Source organism: Elephas maximus, chromosome 5 (genome assembly GCF_024166365.1).
Source record: "Elephas maximus indicus isolate mEleMax1 chromosome 5, mEleMax1 primary haplotype, whole genome shotgun sequence".
Taxonomy (NCBI): Eukaryota; Metazoa; Chordata; class Mammalia; order Proboscidea; family Elephantidae; genus Elephas; species Elephas maximus.
The window spans coordinates 75347580-75371252 of NC_064823.1; positions in this window are offsets into that span (position 1 = coordinate 75347580).

A 23673-nucleotide genomic window follows, 5' to 3' on the forward strand; every position below is an offset into this window, starting at 1 on the left:
TATTTCTCCTGTTACATTGCCTGAGGTGTGGAGGATGGGAAGTAGAAATGCCTTCTCCTGACATCTCATGTTCTGGAAAGTAGCTGGACCCAAGTTCTCACAATTCTTTCAGAAACTTAGCACCTTTTTTTCTCAGCCATGGGACATAGTATGACCAATCCAGCACTTAATATAGGCAGTTCCTGGGTTATGAATGAGATCCGTTCCTAAGTCTGTCTATAAGATGAATTTGTAGGTAAGTCGGAACAGGTACATAAGGTTCTTATTTAGTGTCAGTTAGTCAAATCTTCGTCTTAGCATCTAGTATATATTTTACCCTTGTATACATAGAAAACATTTAAGATACACTTCCAAACCACCACGCAATGTTTTCATGAGCAACACAGAGCAATGCATGCGTTCATTATTATGAACCACTGTATTTAACTCAAATTTTTAATATAATAGGCTTTATGGCAGTCCATTCTTAAGTACTGGCTGTCCATAAGTCATATATTTGTAACCCGGGGACTGTCTGTACCAGGAATCCTGTAGGAAAAATAGATTTTCTTACAACTTTTATGCTTGGGAATTTAGCATGTAAAAAAAAGAAAAAAAATGGAGGCAGTGCAACTCATTAGACTTTTAAATACTACAAAAGGGGAATAAATGGTGAGTTTGCAGATGGTATATGTGTGCAAGCTTGTGCACAGAGGGATCAGGACTCCCAGCTGTTTCACCAGTTCACAGAGGTCACTTCAGCGCTGCTTATATTACTTACTTTCCTTCATTTTGTGAGTCATGGTTTTATCTTTCAAGGGAGGAAAGACTCTACCATATTTTAAAACCTTATCTTTTAGTATTCCCCTTGCCATTTGGAATGAAATTGTGGAAGGTCAAGAAGAGAAGAAGAGCTATGAGAAATTGTGTGATAAGTAATACCTACTGAGTTCTATCCTGTAGGGAGAATCACATTCATTCAGCATATGCCATTGATTCAATACAGGTGGAAGTGATTTTAGAAAAATGGTTGGAACGTTAGAAATGTGGTTCCTATTGCAATTTCTCCCTCTCTATGAGGTCAGTATCAGTTTCTTGGAGATGGATACATTTTACTTAGAACTGGCTTGCATTTGGGCTAGAGCTTCAGCTTAGAAAGATTAGGAAACAGGAAAGAAGAGGAAAGCAGGGAGATGGGACTAGAGTGGATTCTGAGAACAGTGAGGGCAGATTTGAGAATTACCTGGATTAAATGGCAGGATGAGTGAGGGAAAGGGCACCACTGGGGGGAAGGTACTTAATTAAGCTAAGTTCTACTGTAGCCAGTGCCTGGGAAGTGCTGACACAGACAGAAGGGTGATTGGCTCTGGGATGCAAACCACTGTATAAATTATATGAAATGAATAACACATGGGAAAGGTCTGACACATAATGGAAATTCAATTAGTGTTAGTTTTCCTTCCCTTCCGGCTCTTGATGGTGCTACCAGGTGGCACATAAAACACTTTGTGTGAGTCTGGGTCAAAGTGTCAGTGTGACAATATTGTCTCAGCAGCATTTCCAATGCAAGTAAAAGTTGAATTCAATGTGTAAAAAAGGCAGAGTGAGAAAAACAGCAGAGTCACAGATCAGAACAGAAATAAAATTACAGCCTTAGCCGTAGTTGCGAAAGAAGTAATAGTGGTCTAGCTTCCCTGGGGAAAGCAAGTGTATTTGGAGTCCCAAAGCTAATATTCCCAGGGGACAACCCATGAGCTAGTGACCATGAGTATGAGAGGCAAGTATGCTGAGAAGTCATTAAAAAAAAAAAAAAATTAAATGATATGGGAGTCCATGGATAATTAACCTTAGCATTTGGAATGTGTTCAGAAATTAAATCCAATTTATATGTAAGGAGGTCAGGATGCACAGGGCAATTAAAAGGCCAGAGATAGGCAGCTGCCTCCTTCTGTGTGTCCTCTGGGTAGGGCTAGAGGTACAGAGGTTGGGTTCCTGGAATCTTCTGCTAGTTAAGATGGGTAATAAGTGTCTCTGTTGTTTGCAATTGCCTTTTTAGAATTGCCTTCCATTATGAAATTCGCAACTATTATTAGGAGAAAGACTCAGAATGAAACTTTCCCCTTTCCAATTTAATAGACTCCTCAATCTTCTTTTAGATATTTTACACACACACATACACACACACATGCACAATACAAATTAAGTTATTAAAAAGCCTTGCTGTTCTCACTATCTAGAAAGCACTTCATATCTACTTGAACTTTAAGACTTAGATTACCAATTGCCATCGAGTCAATTCCAATTCATGGAGATCCCATGTGTTTCAGAGTAGGGCTGTGTTCCACACGATTTTCAGTGACTATGATCTTTCAGAAGTAGATGGCTAGGCCTTTCTTCCCAGTCTGTCTTGGTCCACTGGAACCTGTCCATTATGGGTGACCCTGCTGGTGTTTGAAATACTAGTGGCATAGCTTCCAGCACTGTAGCAACAAGGAAGCCACTGTAGTACAACAAACTGACAGACAAATGTTATTTATTTACTTATCTATTTTAAATAAGGGCACCTTACTTTTATTTAAGGACCCCTGGTGGTACAGTGGTTAAGCACTCAGCTGCTAATCTTAAAGGCTGGAGGTTTGAACCCACCAGCTGCTCTGGGGAGAAAGATGTGACAGTCAGCTTCCATAAAGATTACAGCCTTGGAAACCCTGTGTGGCAGCTCTCTGTCCTATAGGGTCACTATGAGTTGGATTTGGCTGGATGGCAATGGGTTTGGTTTTATTTTCATTTGGGGAATTATCCCTCTTCCACTGTGTATACAGTCTTGGTGGGGCTGCCAATCAATGTGTCCTGCCTTCCCCTACTCAAGAGGTAAATGAACCACATTGGCCAGCTGGACTCCAAGAGAGCTCTCTCCAGCTTTTTAAGCAGAAGAGGACTTAACAGAAAGAACTGGGCCTCCAGGAAATACTCACAGAACAAGAGTTGTCTGCAAAGACAAGGCTAGCTTTAGGAAGCTGAGGAATTAGGAAACCCAATGCCAACTTCTGATTCCTGCTGCAACCATTGGCTCCAGGAATATGCCACCTTAGCTGTGACCTGAAGATTACAAACCACTGCCAGAACCATTGGCACCAGAGCCATGGCATGTCTGCTGGGCCTGCACCAGCAAAATGAATGCCTCAGGCCACGACTCTCAAAACCCTTTAAGCTAGTGACTAAATATTGGGACTAACATAAAGCTGTTGCAGAAAAATTAAATACCTTTACATCCATGCTCTGTGGCACAAATCACAGCAGCAGCACAAGTGGCCTCCACCTGACTTCTGCCTTTCCAATCTCACATCTATGCATGTGATCGGCTGAATATATTAAATAGCTTCCAGAACACTGGTTGCAAGAGAGACAGCGGAATATAGCTTTTAGCTTTCTAGACTTTACAGTGTATGAAGGGACACTGGAATGAGGGCAGAATACCGAACTCCAATCCATCATATGTGCCCTCTCCCCTTGAATTTTGAGCCTAGTGGCTCAAAGGCAGAAGAAAGATATTTGGAACCAGTTGTCAAGGTGCAGTTTCCTGAGAAACAGTCACTTAGACCCCAGAAAGCCCCTAGTTCTTGTCCCTTCAGGTTTTTGCTTCTTCAGGTTTCCCAATGCGTCTTGGGCCCTCCATTTCCCTTTTGCCTGCCATTAAACCAGAGTTGAATTCTGTTGTTTATAATCCAATCACCATGACTGATAAATTTATGAACACCTTTTTGCAGTTGGCAATCTCCAAATTCTTGCTGAGTGAATGTGTGGGCTCTGCACTTAGAGCTGGCAGCTACTCTTCGGTGCCTTGTCACTCTTACAATTCTAGTTTCCCAGGACCCAAAAGCCAAAGAAGCCCTCAAAGGTCATCTAATCCAAACTTGCCTTTATTTTTTAAGAATGAAGAGTTTGAGCCACTGAGAGCAACTGAATTCATTTCTTTTCTTGTCGGCCACATTCCTTTATGAAAACAATATAGGAATGCTTCCTGAACTGGTCCCTCTATATAACAAATACAGTCTTTTTAGCAGCATGTAAATATCCTTGGAAGAAAAGGTGTATAAACAACTTTTTTTTTTTTTAAGTAGCAAAAGTATTAAGTTGCTCCTGCCATTAGCTAAGAGTTTTATTATAGAATTTGTAGCCAGATTTATGAAAATCGATAAACATCTGATAGAAGGTCCTTTGATAAGAAAATCATGTTCAATGGAGAGTTTTGGGGGTTTTTAATCTTCAGTGGAAAGGTTTTTGGGGTTTTTAATGCAGCAATTGATCTCCCCTTCTGAAAGTTTAAAACTACTATGGGCTCCTCCATTAAAACCTTCTAAAATATAAGCTTTCCAAATAGCCTGGCCACAATCTTATATCCTACGACAATTTCAAAATGCACTAAATGTCCTCCCCACAAAAGGACTTTTTGATGAATAATGTTTAACTAGGTTTTTTATAGTAGTGGCCCCAAGACTTTGAAAAACATCCTTAAGAAGCTACTGCAGGAACTTATTTAATGAATTTTAACAGCTGTTTCTGCCACTAGGCCTATAAGTGGAATTTGGTTTCTCCTGAGGCAATCCCATTAATTTGTTTTTATTATTTTAGGATAGCTAATATGCTTTCGCTGGCTTGGTCCTGACACTAGGCACAGTGTGGGTGGCAGGGCAATTCTGGTTATAATCAGCACTCTCTTGAAGGCTTCCTCCGAAGACCACCCAGATGAAGAATTGGTGCAGGCAAGGGCGGCTGCAGCACGAACAGTGCCATTCGTGGCCCCCATTCTGCACGCAGGGGTGGAACATTTCTGCCAAGTAATTTCCGGAGATGGTAGAGAGATATTGTTTTTCCTCAGTTTTTAATATGCAAATAGGTCTCAGATGTAGAAGCTGCATACCTGCTCTGAGGTCAGGAGACTTATGCTGGAAATATAGGTTGGCTTCAATACGCTGAGTTGTCCTTCAGATTCTACATCACTAAACTAAAGATAAGGAGCCCTGGTGGCAAAAGGTTAAGTGCTTGGCTGCTAACAGAAAGGCCACCTGTTTCAACCCTCCAGTGGCTCAGAGGGAGAAAAGACCTAGCAATTTGCTCCTGTAAAAATTATAGTTTAGGAAATCCTATGGGGCAGCTCTACTCCATCCTACAGGGTTGCTATGAGTTAGAATCAACTTGATGACACACAATAACAACAGCAACAAACTAAGGATAATAAAATCTGACTTGCCAATTTCTCAGCCTACTGTATGTATGTTGTTAGTTGTGTTGCCATCACGTTGACTCTGACTCATGGCAACCGATGTATAACAAAATGAAACTTTGTTCGGACCTACTCCCTCTTCATGGTTGTTGGTATGTTTGAGTCCGTTGTTACAGCCAATGTGTCATTCTAACTCATTGAAGCTTTCCCTCACCTTCATTGACCCTCCATTTACCAAAGATGCTATCCTTCTCCAGCAATAATCCCCTCCTGATGACGCATCCAAAGTAAGCAAGCTGAAGTCTCTGACAATTATTCTATGATTCACAGGGTTTTCATGGGCTGATTTTCAGAAGTAGATCACCAGGTCTTTCTTCCTAGTCTGTCATCTCACGGAAGCTCTGCTGAAACCTGCCCACCAAGGGTGACCTTGCTGGTATTTCAAATTCTAGTGGCATAGCTTCCAGCATCACAGCAACATGCAAACCACCACAGAAGGACAAATAGACAGACAGGTGGTGGATTATATGTATAAGATGTGGAAATACAGATGAACATAATTAAAAAAAAATATTGCTATGTCCATATTAAATACTTTAGGAGCCTAAATATTAAGCTTTTCTAAAAGTTTTGTCTGTGCCTTATAGATTAGCTACCTCTCCATACAAAAAAAAACAAACCCAGTGTCGTCGAGTCGACTCCGACTCATAGTGACCCTATAGGACAGAGTAGAACTGCCCCATAGAGTTTCCAAGGAGCGCCTGGCGGATTTGAACTACCGACCCTTTGGTTAGCAGCTGTAGCCCTTAACCACTACCCCACCAGGGTTTCCCCTCTCCATACAGTAAGGTTACATTTGTTTTGTTCCTTTTTGTAATTTTATTGCCAAATGTGAATTCCAAAGTGACAGAATTTAGGATACTTCCTTCACGAATCCTAACAGTTTGATCAATAAGCATTCTCTGAGTGATTTATTTGCGGTTTAATCGTGTTAGTCCATTTACAAACATATTTACTTACATGACAGATTCAAGTGCAGTGAATCGGTTTAGTTCTTTAAGCCAAATTAATTTGTAAGTTTCACATATTATCAACGTAACCATCAATGATTCATTTGAATTGCTAATTAAGTATTCTGATTGTCTAGTTAGCATATTCTGTCACATGGATACAGGCTTTGCTGGGGATGTAAGAAAAGAATCAAATGTTAGATCAAATTGCCTCCCCATGGTTTGTGTTTGGTTGCATCTTTATCAGGACAATTTATTGGACTGAATTTGCCTGACTTATAGGATGAACCTTTCGTAAGCCAAAAAAACCCCAACCAGTTGCCATCAAATTGATTCCAACTCACAGCAACCCTATAGGACAGAGTAGAACTGCCTCACAAGGTTTCCAAGGAGCGGCTGGTGGATTCAAACTGCCAACTTTTTGATTAGCAGCCAAAGTCTTAACCGTTGAGCCACCAGGGCTCCTTGATGAGCCAATTACTCTGCAGTCAGTTGAATTGCAAATGATTCTCCAATGAGCAAAATAAATCTGTTGTTTTCATCTTTATTACCCTGCATGTGGACCTAAGTTGTTTTTTTTTTTTTTTTTTTTTGATTATTGTTGCTGGTTTTTGGAGTATTCAAGGGTGAAAAGGTGTAGGTGTGGCCTCAGACTTATAATAACATTTTTTTTCTGATTTCAAAGGTTGTACACTTTCACTGTAGAAAATTCAACGAAGCATTAAGAGGAAATAGAAGCCACCCAAAAATCCACTGTTCGGAGTCCATTATTTGTAACATTCTGCATTTTTTTTTTTTGTTTTTGTCCTATGTAAATATATAATTATCCTTTCAAAAAATAGGTACTATCCTATAACCCATTTTTCTTGTCTTAAATATTTTTGTTATTATTAATTTTTGAGTGTCTATGGTTATATATAGAGTTATGTATATATATGCCATTAAAAAAAAAAAAAAAAACCACACCCAGTGCTGTCGAGTCGATTCTGATTCATAGTGACCCTATGGGATAGAGTAGAACTGCCCCATAGAGTTTCCAATGGAGCGCCTGGTGGATTCGAACTGCTGACCCTTTGGTATAGGGTTATATAACCCGTATATAACCATATGGTTATATATTTTTAAAATTGCTGCGTGATATTCAACATGGTCCACATTTTACTAACTTGTAACTAACAAAGGATGGAGAGGGTGTGACTTTTCTCTGCCTACTGTATATTGTTTGTGAGGCGCTGATTTGGCTCAGTGACCTGTCTGAATCATCCACAGTTGAATTTCTAAGGACTCTAAAGGGTGAAGAGCTCATTAAATTAAGAAAGTATGAGCTTATCAATTAATACATAAGGTGTTTTTTAAATTAACTTCTGTTAAAAATAATAAAAACTGAGTCAAATTTGAACATAAGGTTTATTGTGAGCAGTTATTCTATATGCATATAGGGCGACCATTTGGATTCCAGAAAAAGCTAATGGTTTGAAGAAGCTAGGTACAATGAGGCTTATTTAAAGAGAAGAGAGAGAAATACAGAAGATCAACAATTGGCTAATCTTAACATGATTGATTGATCCCTGCCCTCCCCCTTTCACTGAGATCAAGGGATATCAGGTCACAAGATGGTCTCTGGCCCTCCGCCGAGCCATATCTTTTGAAATTTAAATTTAATAAGCCTGGCTTAGAATAGGAAAGAAAGGATTTGAAATTTTGGATGAAGGAAAAGCCACTAGCAGATTAATTTTGGTCAGGGATTTCTTTAAAATGAATATTTGGTTTTGTGATTAAGAAAACTCCAAAATCAAAGCAAAATATCTGCTATCAATTTCTCTCTTTGACACTTCTTTCAGGTTAAAGAGCTGCTATTCATCATTACTGAGTATGGAAAGAATCCACCATGCAATAAATAAATACCTCATGGCAACAAACTCTATAAGATCTTTAAATCTTATGTATTCTTATTCAAAATGACGAAAAAGCCATTATTTTCACCTTTTTGTTTATTTTCAAATGAATTCAACAAATATTTTGTGGCATCTATAGGAGTCCCTGCGGCACAGTAGTTAAGAGATCAGCTCCTAACCAAAAGGTCTGTAGTTCACATTCACCAGCCACTCCTTGGAAACCCTCTGGGGCAGTTCTACTCTGTCCTACAGGGTCGTTATGAGTTCAAATCGACTGACAGCAACGGGTTTTATGGAGTCCCTGAGTGGCACAAATTGTTAAATGCTCAGCTACTAACTGAAAGGTTGGTGGTTTGAATCCACCCAAAAGTGCGTCAAAAGAAAGGCCTGGGGATCTAATTCTGAACAATCACAGACCTGGAAAATCCTGTGGGGTTCAGTCCTACTCTGCAGCACATAGGGTCACTATGAATTAGAACCATACTGACAGCAAGTGGTTTGGTTTTTAGTTTTATAGTGTATAAGACATTGAGAAAAGAGGATACAAGAATGAATATGATATGGCCCCAACTTAAAAGAGCTCACATTCTAGTTGGGGAACCAGTTATAAATATAACTATCTAATGTTTAGTTGGTTAATAGAGATTAATTTTGATTGGGGAATGGAGAGAGCTTTACAGAAGAATCAGTGTTTTGGTCTGTCTAAGGTAGAATTCCACAGACACAGGCTCTGACACATGTGCGAGTGGTCATTGAGGAAGTGCTTCCAGGAGCAACTAGTATGGAAGTGGGGGATGTAGGACAAGGAAGAGCCAGCCCAATGCAAGGGTGACATTTCAAGGCAAAGTCCTACAGAATGTAGCTTTAGTGACTTGTCCTGAGTCAAGTGGAGAGAGCTGTATTTTCACACTCCTGCAGCAATCGGGGTAAGGGTTGCTGGGGATGGGTTGGGGAGATGAGCAGGACATAAACTCCTAGGCTGCCTGAGCTCTGTCTTGCAGGCACAAAGGCTCCAGTGCTTTTAGGACAATCCTCTAAAGAGAGTCATAAATAGAGTTCGTTAGAAGCAAAATCTCCTGAAAGGCTAGGCAAGAGGCGCATAAAAAAAAAAAAAAAAGAAGCAGTAAAAGGGGTATGAATGGCTCTGGGTGGAGCACTGACAGTGATGAACACTGAAAGGAAAAGAAAAGCATTCAACAGATTAGGAAACAGGGAAGGGCAGTCTAGATCTGTGTTGCCCAGTATGTTATCTCTAGCCACATGTGGCAATGTAAGTTAATTAAAATAAAATAAAAAATTCAGTTCCTTTTTCACTGTAGCCATATTTTAATTACTCAATATTGACAATATAACTAGAGGCTACTGTACTGGACTGTGCAGATAGAAAACATTTTGTCAACAGAGAAAGTTCTATTGCACAGCACTGTATCTAGACTGAGAACAGTATGAATAAAATTATGGAAATGTGAAGGAGGAGATAGTTTGGTAGGGCCATACCCTCATACACTGACATCACCCGTCTGTCAGGGGAGGCTTGGGTTTTGCTAGGATAGTGAGGTGCTGAACAGGTTTCAATGGAGCTTCCAGGCTAAGATAGACTAGGAAGAAAGGGCTGGTGATCTACTTCCAAAAATCAACCAATGAAAATCCTGTGGATCACAACAGTCTGATCTGCAACCGATCACAGGGATGGTACAGGACCCAGCAGCATTTCCTTTTATTGTACATGGGGTTGCCATGAGCCTGGGCCAACTTGATGGCAGATAACATGAAGATTAAAAAAAAAAGAGCAAAATACACAAACCCATTGCCATTGAGTTGATTTCAACTCATAGTGACCCTACAAGAGAGAGTAGAATTGCCCTATAGTGTTTCCAAGGAGCAGTGAGTGGATTCAAACCGCTGACCTGGTTAGCAGCCAAGCTCTTAAACACTGTGCCATCAGGGCTCATAATGAAGATATATGACTAGAAAACACAGGCTTTGATCAAATTGTTAAAAAGGTTTGGAAGCATTAAGAATATATTAGTATCTAAAAACAACTGTTGTTCAGTAGCAGCCTACTATTTTAAGGCCCCCACCTTGAAAACATAAAAATTGGTAGTACCCTGTGCAACCCTACCCTTAATCAATGCAATTCTTCCATCACTGTCAACCCCCTCCCTCTCGACCCTGGTAATCACTAATAAACTTCGGTCTATGTACATTCGCTTTTTCTTTTCTTTTTATATAAGTGAGATCATAAAATATTTGTCCCTTTGTAATTTGCTTATTTTGCTCAACATAATGTCTTCAAGTTCCATCACACTGTAGCATGTATCAAGACTTCATTTCTCCTACTGGTTGACTGGTATTCCATTGTATGTATGTACCACATTTTGTTTATTCATTCATCTGTTGATGGGCATTTAGGTTGTTTGCACCTTTTGGCTATTGTGAATAGTGCTGCAATGAACATTGGTGTACAAGTCTCTTTCTTAGGCTCTGCTTTTAAGGCTTTTGGGTATATACTTAAGAGTGAAATTGCTGGGTCATATGGTTTAGCTCTATTTTTAGTTTTTTGAGGAGCTGCCGCACTGTTTTCCACAATGGCTGTAACATTTTTGCATTCCTACCAGCAATGGATAAGGGTTCCAATTTTCCCACATCCTCGCCAACATTTTCTTTTTTTAATCTTAACCATCCTAAAAAAAAAAAAAAAAATCCACTGCCGTCAAGTCGATTCGGACTCATAGCAACCCTATAAGACAGAGTAGAACTGCCCCATAGAGTTTCCAAGAAGCACCTGGCGATTCAAACTGCTGACCTTTTGGTTAGCAGTGGTAACACTTAACCACTACGCCATCCTAGTGGGAGTGAATTGGTATCTCATTGTGGTTTTGATTTGCATTGCTCTATTGGCTAATGATGCTAAGCATACTTTCATGTGTCTGGTAGATATTTGCATGCCCTCCTTGGTGAAATGTCTATTCCAGTCCTTAGCCCATTTTATGATTGGATTGTCTTTTTGTTGTTAAGGTGTGGAAGTTTATATATATTTTGACTGTCAGATCCTTTGAATATATGGTTCCCAAAGATATTCTCCCAGTCAAACCCTGATCAAAACGGGAAAAATGTGAAACAGAATTTCAAATTCTTTTGGACTTCAGACTTTCTGGAGCCATGGAAGGTAGATGAATCCCTGAAATTATTGCTCTGAGATAATATTTAAACCTTAAACCAAAAATATCCCCTGAAGTCATCTTAAAACTGAACTATGGTTTAGCTTACTAGCAAAAAATGTCAACATTGAGCATTATGCTCTTTTAAGAACTATCTGTGTGAAATCATATTGACAGCAACAATTCAAAAGATTAGATAGGAACCTTAGGGGACAGTAAGTTTATGTTCATAAGGAAGGAACAAATCAGAAAAGGAGAGTGAAAATGGCTGCACAACTCTAAGAATGTAATCAATGTCACTAAATTGCATATGTAGAAATTGTTGAGTGGGTGTATGTTTTGCTGTGTACATTATCAACAACAACAAAATAAATAAAATTTATTAAAAAAATTGGTGGTACCCAAGTTTGTGATCCAATATCATGTCTATACTTGGTCTTCCACTAGGTTTCTTTGTTATCTTTAGGTGAAGATGTTGTCTTCAGTTAAATTACCTGGCCTCTTTTGGTCCCATCTTCAGCAATTTCTCCATCATTCATTCCACTCTCCCCTCTTCCAGCTCCTAACTTGAATCTCCATTCCTGAGTCAACAGGGTTTAGATTTTCACCATTCTACCATCTCTTGAGGAGCCCTGATGGAGCAATGGTTAAGCGCCTGGTTGCTAACCAAAAGCTTCGTGGTTTGAATGCACCAGCCTCTCTGCTGAAGAAAGGTGTGGCAGTCTGCCTCCACAAAGATTACAGTCTTGGGAACCTCATGGGGGCACTTCTACTCTGTCCTATACGGTGGCTAGGAGTCGGAATTGACTCAGCGGCAATGGGTTACTGGACCATTTCTTGGGGATTATACCTCAACATAAACAAAACAAAAATCCTCAGAACTGAACCAATAAGCAACGCCACAACAGAGAAAATATTTGAAGTTGTCAAGGATTTCATTTTACTTGGACCAACAATCAATGCCCATAGAAACAGTAGTCAAGAAATAAAACGATGTATTGCATTGAGCAAATCTGCTGCGGAAGACCTCTTTAAGTGTTAGAAAGCAAAGATGTCACTTTGAGAACTAAGGTGCACCTAACACAAGCCATTGTATTTTCAGTGGTCTCATATGCATGTGAAAGCTGGACAATGAAAAGAAAAAGGACTACTGAAGAAGAATTGACACATTTGAATTATGGTGTTAGCGAAGGATATTTAATATACCACGAACTGCCAAAAGAATGAGCAAACCTCTCCTGGAAGATGTACAGCCAGAATGCTTCTAAGAAGCAAGAATGGCAGAAGTCTCACCTACTTTAGATGTGTTATCTGGACGGACCAATTCCTGGAGAAGGATATCATGCTTAGTAAAGTAGAGGGTCAGTAAAAACAGAGGAAGACCTTCAATGGGATGGACTGACACAGTGGCTGCAAAAATGGGCTCAAACATAGCAAAAATTGTGAGGATGGCGCAGGACCAGGCAATGTTTTGTTCTGTAACACATGGGGTTGCTATGAGTCAGAGCTGACTCAATGGCACTTAACAACAACAATGCTCTGTCTTATCAGCTGCCTCCTAAAAACCTGTTGCCATAGAGTCAATTCTGACTCATAGCAACCCTATAGAGTAAAATTGCCCCATTGGGTTTCCAAGGAGCATCTAGTGAATTCAAACTGCAGACCTTTTGGTTAGCAGTCAAGCTCTTAACTACTGCACCACCAGGGCTCCAACTACCTCCCAGTTAGCCTCAACTGTGGATGTAAAGAACTTGGAAATGATAGAAGGTAGACTGAAACAAAATCAGGTTAATGAATTCAGGAGTTCCGAGTATGTAGACTGTGACAGAAGAGTCAGTGAGGATAGAAAAATAGAAGAAAGGAAATAGAGGGAAGTCATTAACAGAATAAGACAATTTTAACAGAACACACTTTCATATATTCTTAAAAGTAACCTCTACCTTGATCTCTGTGGGAAGGAATGTATACCCTGCCAGCAGTATCTGCAAGAAAAGGGAAACCAAGGCTACTCTATTGTTAAGTCTTTTGCTGTTCAACATAGTTCCTATAAATGCTTAATAAACTTTATCCTTCCATCAACCTGCATTTTTTTCCCTATGTGCATGCCTGAGTCAGAATTGATTCAACAGTAATGGGTTTTCTGTGGGTGCATGTATGGTGATCCCATGTGTCACAGAGTAGAATTTCCATAGGGTTTTCTTGGGTGCTATTTTTTATGGAAGGAGAATGCCAGGCTGTTCTTTTGTGGTGCCACTGGATGAGTTTGAACCACCAACCTTTCAGTTAATAGTCGAGTGAAAACTGAGTTGCAGTTGACTAGATGGCAACGGGCTTGTGTTTTTGTCTGTTTGTTTTGGCATGTGCATGTATAAGAGAAGAAAATGACAGAACTTTAAGGTCAAATCACGGACTTTTTACAAAAGATCTTTAAGAATATATTCTTAGGTTGGTATAAATCATTCAACTCTCTTGTATCTTCTGCAACATCACCTAGGATGTCTACTTAATAGTCATAATGGTAACCTGAAAGCACAGCAAGAAGCTTAATTATTTAATAAGTAATTAAATCATATTTAGTACACTATGAATTGTAAAGCAGAAAACTAGTCTAACACGTGTTAATGTGTTCCCAGTAAATGAGCATTGAAATAAAAATTGATTATGGGAAACATTTTATCTAGCCAGGAAATTCACTTCGCTGTAAAATAATAAGCATCCTAATAATAAGCATGCTACGGCTGCGAACCAAAGGGTAGAGAGTTCGAATCCTCCAGGCGCTCCTTGGAAACTCTAGGGGGCGGTTCTACTCTGTCCTATAGGGTCGACGGCACTGGGTTTTTTTTACTGGGTAAGGCTTATTGATGGTATTACAACTATAAAGAATTAGGCTTTAAAGAAGGTGAACCCTTGATTTAATCAAATGTTGAAAGACTAAAAATGGCGTTTGTGTGTGGTTAAATTGGAGTAGGACGTCCTCAGCCAGATGCAAGAACAACATGATTTGAAATAGGTCCTTTGAGGGCTGAACTTAAACCCAATACATGAAGTGAATCTTTTTAGAAAGATGAAGATTTCCTCAGCTTATCCAGCCAAGTTTCAAACCAACCATAATTTTTAATGTCATGAAAGCCCTCTCTCAGGACTTTAGTTCCTTTTTTGGGAATCTGTTAAATTGCACGGTGAGGCCTTCTTCACACCACATACTCACTTGCGGTCCCAATCCGGCTGAAGGGCTCGCAGCGTGTCTTTGTAGCTGTTAAACAAGCTGACAGAAACAGTCACAGTGAACAACAGGAAGTCCTGATTTTCTAATGTACAGTGGTCGCTTCAGGGTGGGCAAAGGAAGGTGTGATACTGGGAGAAATAGCAAATACACTTCAAGGATGGAAAATTAGCCCACCCCTCCAACACCCAGAAAAATTCAGTCAGTTCTGTTAGTTTCATTAACCAAAAGTGAATTGTATCTTGATTCACAATTTTATTTCTTCAGTCATTTTTGGCCTGTCAGGGTATTTATAGTTGACCTGTGGCTCCTTTTTTTCCCCTTTCTCAAGTGATTAGTACAATACCATGATCTTATACATCTCTCCTTAAACTTAACATGTAAAGCAGCAGGGCTGCCTTCCTGTAGAAAGCACTCGGTTTTATATTTTCTATATTTTAGCACTCTTTAAAAAGGAGCAGGGCACATACAAGAGACAGAAATGCTAAAGCCAGAGCCTGCTGGCAAAGACTGTGATCATGGGCAGCCAGGCTCCATGGCTTCCTACATTTGATCCCATCCATAAGTGGGTAATATCTGTTCTCTTTCATTTCAGCTCCTTTCAGAGGGATATAATTTTGTCACATGGGCACCATCCACTAAACCAGCCTGAACAGATGGTGAGTTGTACAGTTGTGTACCTGGGCAAGGGACTCAGGATGAATCTGGGGCTGTGGTACACAGTGACCCCAAAAGGGGAGAGATTTCCTGGAAACTGAACTTCAGCCGAAACCCAGGAGTTTAAAAAAGACAAGAAAGTAAATGTCAGTTTATACCACTGGAAAAAATTATTGACAGTAGATTAGGGGGAAAAATCATAGTAATTACCTACACATTCCTATCAACTATGTATTTTTCATAATTTAATAATATTTCTATTGGGGTTTTAAACCATTTTTCAATGTTCATAATTGTGTATGTATGAAAACAGAATGTTTAAAAAAAAAAGAAAAGAAAAACATAAAATATAAAAAAGTTTGGTTGCCTGCCCAGCTCATTTTCCTGCCTACCTTTTTTTTGGTTCTCGATTCTCAATGGGAACTCTGTAAACTAATTTGATACATGATTCTTACTGACTTGAGAACAGCAAATGATAGATATTTGCAAAAAATGAAGCTTATCATCATCTTTCTTTCTCCTTTTCTCTACTTTGAAACTATCTACTTGATTTTAGGAAAGTTTTTTTTTTTTTCTTTGCATCAATTTGGTCCAATATAACATGAGAGGCACATATGAGCTGCCTACTGCTAGAAAAGGAAAGAAACAAAACAAAATGAAAAAAACTTGTCACTCCTCTTCCAAAGGCTCAAATAATTCTCTTGACGATGTTCAGAAGAAAGTAAGGGAAAGTGAAAAACTATTACAGAAGCCTTTATTCAGAAGATCTGAATGCAAGTTCTAGTTCTATTACTTAGCAGCTTAGTGATCTTTGGGATCTTGCTGTGGTTTTCTCTGCAACAAAAGAGTAATGGTACCTATCTCACAAGGTTACCTTGTGGATTAAAGAAGATGACGGATGTGAAGCACTGAGGAAATGTTAATATACTCCACAAGTTTAAGACATGATATACAATCAAGAGTAATTAAATTCTAAAGGCACCAAGCAAATGAATTCCTATTCGAGGCTTCAAAGTATTGAACTGATATGATGAATACGTATATGAATAACTTCTTGAGAGCCTCTGGGTTCTGTACAAAGCATGGTTTTATTAATCTCCACTATAACTCTGTGAGATACTTATTATTTTCCCATTTTATAGATATGGAAAAATGCTCAGTTGGGTAAAGTTACTGTTTTTGGCTGGGTTCTTTAGAAGAGCAAAACCGTGAAGACTGTGTAAACACACACACACATACACACACACACACACACACACACGGTAGGATTTATCTTGAGGAAATCACTTACATGGTTGTAGAGGCTGGCAAGTCCCAAGTCTGTGAGTCAGGTATCAGGCTGGAGGCTTCTGCTGACTCATACAGCTGTAGGAACTGACAAACCCAAGGCTGGCAGGTCAGATGGCAGATTGCTGGCTCATGAGCTGTGGAGGCCAACAAATCCCAAGATTTGCAGGCAATACAGCAGACTGCTGGCTCAAGTCCCAAGAACTGTAGACCAGATGATAATGAACTGGTTGCAGGATCCAGAGTGACCAAAAGCCAGTGAGCTTTGCCAGAACATCCATATATTTTGGATGCAGGCTACTCCCCTGAGGAAACTCACCTTACAACTGATTGACTGATCACATCAGATCACATCATGGATGTGATTATATTATACTACAAAACGGAGGGTAACTACATCATCATATAACTGCCAAGCTACTGAGAATCATGGCCAAACCAGGGTAACCTTAACCATCACAGTTACCCTGGCTATTTTTCTATTAAGTGAGAGAATCAGGACTCAAACACTGGCCTGTAGAAACAAATGAGTTGGTGGCCTGCAGCCTTAACCACTACTCTATACCGTCTCTCTACTAACCATTATGATATAGACTATGTTCCCAAGGAGAATATGATCTGTAATGGGAACTTCTGGGACAGTCTGATGATACCACCATCAATTTTGTTAGCTAATTTTTTTTTTTTTTTTAATGTTTATGACAGCGATTTATAGGATTTTTGAGATTCAGGGCATAAGCTAATATAATAAGTACTTCAAAGCATGCTAATAGCATGCTTTAAAATGCTTATTGTAAGCCAGACATGACTCTAAATAACATTTATATATTACTTATATAATCCCTTTAAAACCACCCCCATTTTACAGGTGAGGAAACTGAAGCACAAAGAGGTTAAGTAACTTGCTCAGAGTTGCACAGCTTGTGAGACAAAGAGGAAGTTGAGCACAGGCAGGCTGGCTCCAGAGACCCATGTTCTTAACTAATAATCTGCATCTCTAATGGTCTGTGGATATAAAAGCATAACTCGATTCTAAGTTATATATTTTGATCTTGATATGATTCTTTTCAGTCAGTTGCGTGCATAGAAAACATTTATGTTCAAATGTGTCTCTCTACATTCTCAAGATACTGTCTCTCACAATATACACATCATTTTTCTAAAACCCTAGTAGACATAGAAAATAAATCATACAGGAAAAGTCACTAAGATAAATAAATGCTATCTCCTTGCTTTTACTCTTCTGCTTCTCAGGAAGTCATATGAGTAGTGGGAAATAAACAAGGACATTGGAGACAGACCTAGGTAAAATCATGCCTTTTGCCTACCATTATACAAGCCAGGGCATAGTGTAACTTTAAGCAGGTAACTTAACATCTTTAAATATTAGTTTACTCATTTATAAAATAGAGATATAATATCTACTTAAAGAAGTACGTGAAGAACAAATGAGATCATTAGGTAAGGTGTGTATCATAAACACCTAATAAATATCATCTCTTTCCATTTTTTACTTCTATTTGGAATGCATTCCAGTTACCTAAGCACCTAAACCTCTTGACTTCAAAAACCCTGAAACCATCGATACATGTGAAAATTTAAAAAAAAAAAAAAAAAATCTGATGCCACACAAAAAAGAAAATAACAGAACATAGACAGGAAAATCTTCAACAAAATTCTAGCCAATAGAGTTCTACAATATATCAAAAAAATAATTCACCATGACCAAGTGGGATTCATACCAGGTATGCAGAGATGGCTCAACGTTAGAGAAAACAATCAATATAATCCATCACATAAATAAAACAAAAGACTAGAACCACATGATCTTATCAATTGATGCAGAAAAGACATTTGACAAAGTTCAACATGTATTCGTAATGAAAACTCTCAGCAAGATAGAAATAGAAGGGAAATTCTTCAACTTAATAAAGGGCATTTATACAAAGCCAATAGCCAAAGTCATCCTAAATGGAGCCTGAAAGCATTCTCCTTGAGAAGGGGAACCAGGCAAGGATGCCCCTTATCACCACCCATATTCAACAATTGTCCTGGAGGTCCTAGCCACAGCAATTATGCTAAAAAAAGAAATAAAGAGCATGCAAAGTAGTAAGGAAGAAGTAAAAGTATCTTTATTTGCAGATGATATGATCTTATATACAGAAAACCCTAAAGAATCCTCAAGAAAACTACTGAAGCTAATAGAAGATTTCAGCAGAGTATGAGGATATAAGATAAACATACAAAAATCAGTTGGATTCCTCTACACCAACAAAGAGAACATCAAAGAGGAAATCATCAAATCACTACCATTTACAGTAGCCCCCAATAAGACAAAATACTTAGGAATAAATCTAAAAAGAAATGTAAAAGGCCTATACAGAGAAAACTACAAGACACTACTGCAAGAAACCAAAAGAGATCTACATAAGTGGAAAAACATACCTTGCTCGTGGATAAGACGATTCAACATTGTGAAAATATTTATTCTACCCAAAACGATCTACAGATCCAATGCAATCCAGATCCAGATACCAACGGGATTTTTTAATGAGATAGTGAAACAAATCACCTACCTCATATAGAAAGGGAAGAGGCCCCAGATAAGTAAAGCATTACTGAAGAAGAACAGAGTGGGAGACCTCACACTACCTGATTTTAGAACCTATTATACCATCCCAGTAGTCAAAACACCCTGGTACTGGTACAACAGCAGATACATAGACCAACAGTTCAGAATTTAGAATCCAGATGTAAATTCATCCACCTATGGGCAGCTGATATTTGACAAAGGCCCAAAGTCCGTTAACTAGGGAAAAGGCAGTCTCTTTAACAAATGGTGCTGGCATAACTGGATATCCATCTGCCGAAAAAAAGAAAAAAACAAGACCCATACCTCACACTATGCACAAAAACAAACTCAAAATGGTTCAAAGGCCTAAATATAAAATCTAAAACGATAAAGATCATGGAAGAGAAAATAGGAACAATGCCTGGAGCCCTAATACATGGCATTATCAGAATACAAAACATTAGTAACAATGCATAAACACCAGAAGAGAACTAGATAACTGGGAGCTCCTAAAAATCAAACACTTGTACTCATCAAAAGACTTCATCAAAAGAGTTAAAAGACAACCTGCAGCCTGGGAAAAAATTTTGGCTATGACAAATCCAGTCAGTGTCTAATCTCTAAAATCTACAAGACACAGCAAAACTTCACCAACAAAAAGAGAATAACCCAATTAAAAAATGGACAAAGGATATGAACAGGCACTTCAGCAAAGAAGACATTCAGGCAGCTATGAGATACATGAGGAAATGTTCATGATCATTAGCCGTTTGAGAAACGCAAATCAAAATTACAGTAAGAGGAGGCGGAGCCAAGATGGCGGACTAGGCAGACGCTACCTCGGATCCCTCTTACAACAAAGACACGGAAAAACAAGTGAATCGATCACATACATAACAATCTACGAACCCTGAACAACAAACACAGATTTAGAGACGGAGAACGAACTAATACGGGGAAGCAGCGATTGTTTCCAGAGCCTGGAGCCAGCGTACCAGTCAGGTACGGCACAAGCACAGAGACCTGCTCCACCCCCCTGAACTAACCCCGGGAGGGGGACTAGCCGGTTCCACGGGCGGCGTGGGACGCAGCCGTTAGGAGAAGTCCCCGGGAGGCAGTGACTGATCTTGGAGCAGAAAGAGCAGCATCCGAGCCGGGGAACCGTCCCACAGGGATTTGGACTGCACGCAGGTACGCCATAAACACGGAGAGTTGCTCCACCCCCGGAACTAACCCCGGGAAGGTGACCATCCGGGTCGCGCGGGCGGCGTGGGACGCAGCCGGTAGGAGAAGTCCCCGGGAGGCAGCGACTGGTATTGGAGCGGGGAGAACAGCGTTCCAGCCGGGACACTCGGTCGCGGCACAAGCACGGGGAGCTACTCCACCCATCTGAACTAACCCCGGGAGGGGGCCCACCTGGTTCACGGGGGCGGCACGGCCACGCGGCTGGAGGGACGAGAAGTCCCCGGGAGGCAGCGACTGATTTTGGAGTCGAGAGTGCACCGTCCCAGTAGGGGAGCCTTGACGCTGGGCGTGGGGCTGGAAGCGGAGGATCTGACCGTGACTCCAGCGGGCCAGACCCCCCGGGGGCAATCTCCACACAGACAGCACACATAGGCGACGCGCCCGCGGGAATCTCAGATATAATAGTCATTCCAAGCAAGACAAGCAACTCTGGCTATATTCTGAGGTGCTACTCTCCTATCTCTCTGTTCCCTCCCCCACCCTCCCCAGGCGGCTTCATTAACATCTGAATAGCCTGAGCCAGAGGGAGAACTCTGATAGGGATCTGACTGCAGTTTTTTTTTAGCGGATTTTCTGGAAAAACTAGTTTCCCAGTGATGGCTCGGAGACAACAATCCATATCAAACCACTTAAAGAAGCAGACCGTGACAGCTTCTCCAACTCCCCAAACAAAAGAATCAAAATCTTTCCCAAATGAAGATACAATTTTGGAATTATCAGATACAGAATATAAAAAACTAATTTACAGAATGCTTAATGATATCACAAATGAAATTAGGATATCTGCAGAAAAAGCCAAGGAACACACTGATAAAACTGTTGAAGAACTCAAAAAGATTATTCAAGAACATACTGGAAAAATTAATAAGTTGCAAGAATCCATAGAGAGACAACATGTAGAAATCCAAAAGATTAACAATAAAATAACAGAATTAGACAACACACTAGGAAGTCAGAGGAGCAGACTCGAGCAATTAGAATGCAGACTGGGACATCTGGAGGACCAGGGAATCAACACCAACATAGCTGAAAAAAAATCAGATAAAAGAATTAAAAAAAATGAAGAAACCCTAAGAATTATGTGGGACTCTATCAAGAAGGATAACCTGCGGGTGATTGGAGTCCCAGAACAGGGAGGGGGGACAGAAAACACAGAGAAAATAGTTGAAGAACTTCTGACAGAAAACTTCCCTGACATCATGAAAGACGAAAGGATATCTATCCAAGATGCTCATCGAACCCCATTTAAGATTGATCCAAAAAGAAAAACACCAAGACATATTATCATCAAACTCACCAAAACCAAAGATAAACAGAAAATTTTAAAAGCAGCCAGGGAGAAAAGAAAGGTTTCTTTCAAGGGAGAATCAATAAGAATATGTTCTGACTACTCAGCAGAAACCATGCAGGCAAGAAGGGAATGGGACGACATATACAGAACACTGAAGGAGAAAAACTGCCAACCAAGGATCATATATCCAGCAAAACTCTCTCTGAAATATGAAGGCGAAATTAAGATATTTACAGACAAACACAAGTTTAGAGAATTTGCAAAAACCAAACCAAAGCTACAAGAAATACTAAAGGTTATTGTTTGGTCAGAGAACCAATAATATCAGATATCAGCACAACACAAGGTCACAAAACAGAACGTCCTGATATCAACTCAAATAGGGAAATCACAAAAACAAACAAATTAAGATTAATTAAAAAAAAAAAATACACATAACAGGGAATCATGGAAGTCAATAGGTAAAAGATCACAATAATCAAAAAGAGGGACTAAATACAGGAGGCATTGAACTGCCATATGGAGAGTGATACAAGGCGATATAGAACAATACAAGTTAGGTTTTTACTTAGAAAAATAGGGGTATATAATGAGGTAACCACAAAAAGGTATAACAACTCTATAACTCAAGACAAAAACCAAGAAAAACGTAACGACTCAACTAACATAAAGTCAAACACTATGAAAGTGAGGATCTCACAATTTACTAAGAAAAACGCCTCAGCACAAAAAAGTATGTGGAAAAATGAAATTGTCAACAACACACATAAAAAGGCATCAAAATGACAGCACTAAAAACTTATTTATCTATAATTACCCTGAATGTAAATGGACTAAATGCACCAATAAAGAGACAGAGAGTCACAGACTGGATAAAGAAACACGATCCATCTATATGCTGCCTACAAGAGACACACCTTAGACTTAGAGACACAAACAAACTAAAACTCAAAGGATGGAAAAAAGTATATCAAGCAAACAATAAGCAAAAAAGAAGAGGAGTAGCAATATTAATTTCTGACAAAATAGACTTTAGACTTAAATCCACCACAAAGGATAAAGAAGGACACTATATAATGATAAAAGGTACAATTGATCAGGAAGACATAACCATATTAAATATTTACGCACCCAATGACAGGGCTGCAAGATATATAAATCAAATTTTAACAGAACTGAAAAGCGAGATAGATACCTCCACAATTATAGTAGGAGACTTCAACACACCCCTTTCGGAGAAGGACAGGACATCCAGTAAGAAGCTCAACAGAGACACGGAAGATCTAATTACAACAATCAACCAACTTGACCTCATTGACTTATACAGAACTCTCCACCCAACTGCTGCAAAATATACTTTTTTTTCTAGCGCACATGGAACATTCTCTAGAATAGACCACATATTAGGTCATAAAACAAACCTTTGCAGAGTCCAAAACATCGAAATATTACAAAGCATCTTCTCAGACCACAAGGCAATAAAACTAGAGATCAATAACAGAAGAACGAGGGAAAAGAAATCAAATACTTGGAAAATGAACAATACCCTCCTGAAAAAAGACTGGGTTATAGAAGACATCAAGGAGGGAATAAGGAAATTCATAGAAAGCAACGAGAATGAAAATACTTCCTATCAAAACCTCTGGGACACAGCAAAAGCCGTGCTCAGAGGTCAATTTATATCAATAAATGCACACATACAAAAAGAAGAAAGAGCCAAAATCAGAGAACTGTCCCTACAACTTGAACAAATAGAAACTGAGCAACAAAAGAATCCATCAGGCACCAGAAGAAAACAAATAATAAAAATTAGAGCTGAACTAAATGAATTAGAGAACAGAAAAACAATTGAAAGAATTAACAAAGCCAAAAGCTGGTTCTTTGAAAAAATTAACAAAATTGATAAACCAATGGCTAGACTGACTAAAGAAATACAGGAAAGGAAACAAATAACCCGAATAAGAAATGAGAAGGACCACATCACAACAGAACCAAATGAAATTAAAAGAATCATTTCAGATTATTATGAAAAATTGTACTCTAACAAATTTGAAAACCTAGAAGAAATGGATGAATTCCTTGAAAAACACTACCTACCTAAACTAACACATTCAGAAGCAGAACAACTA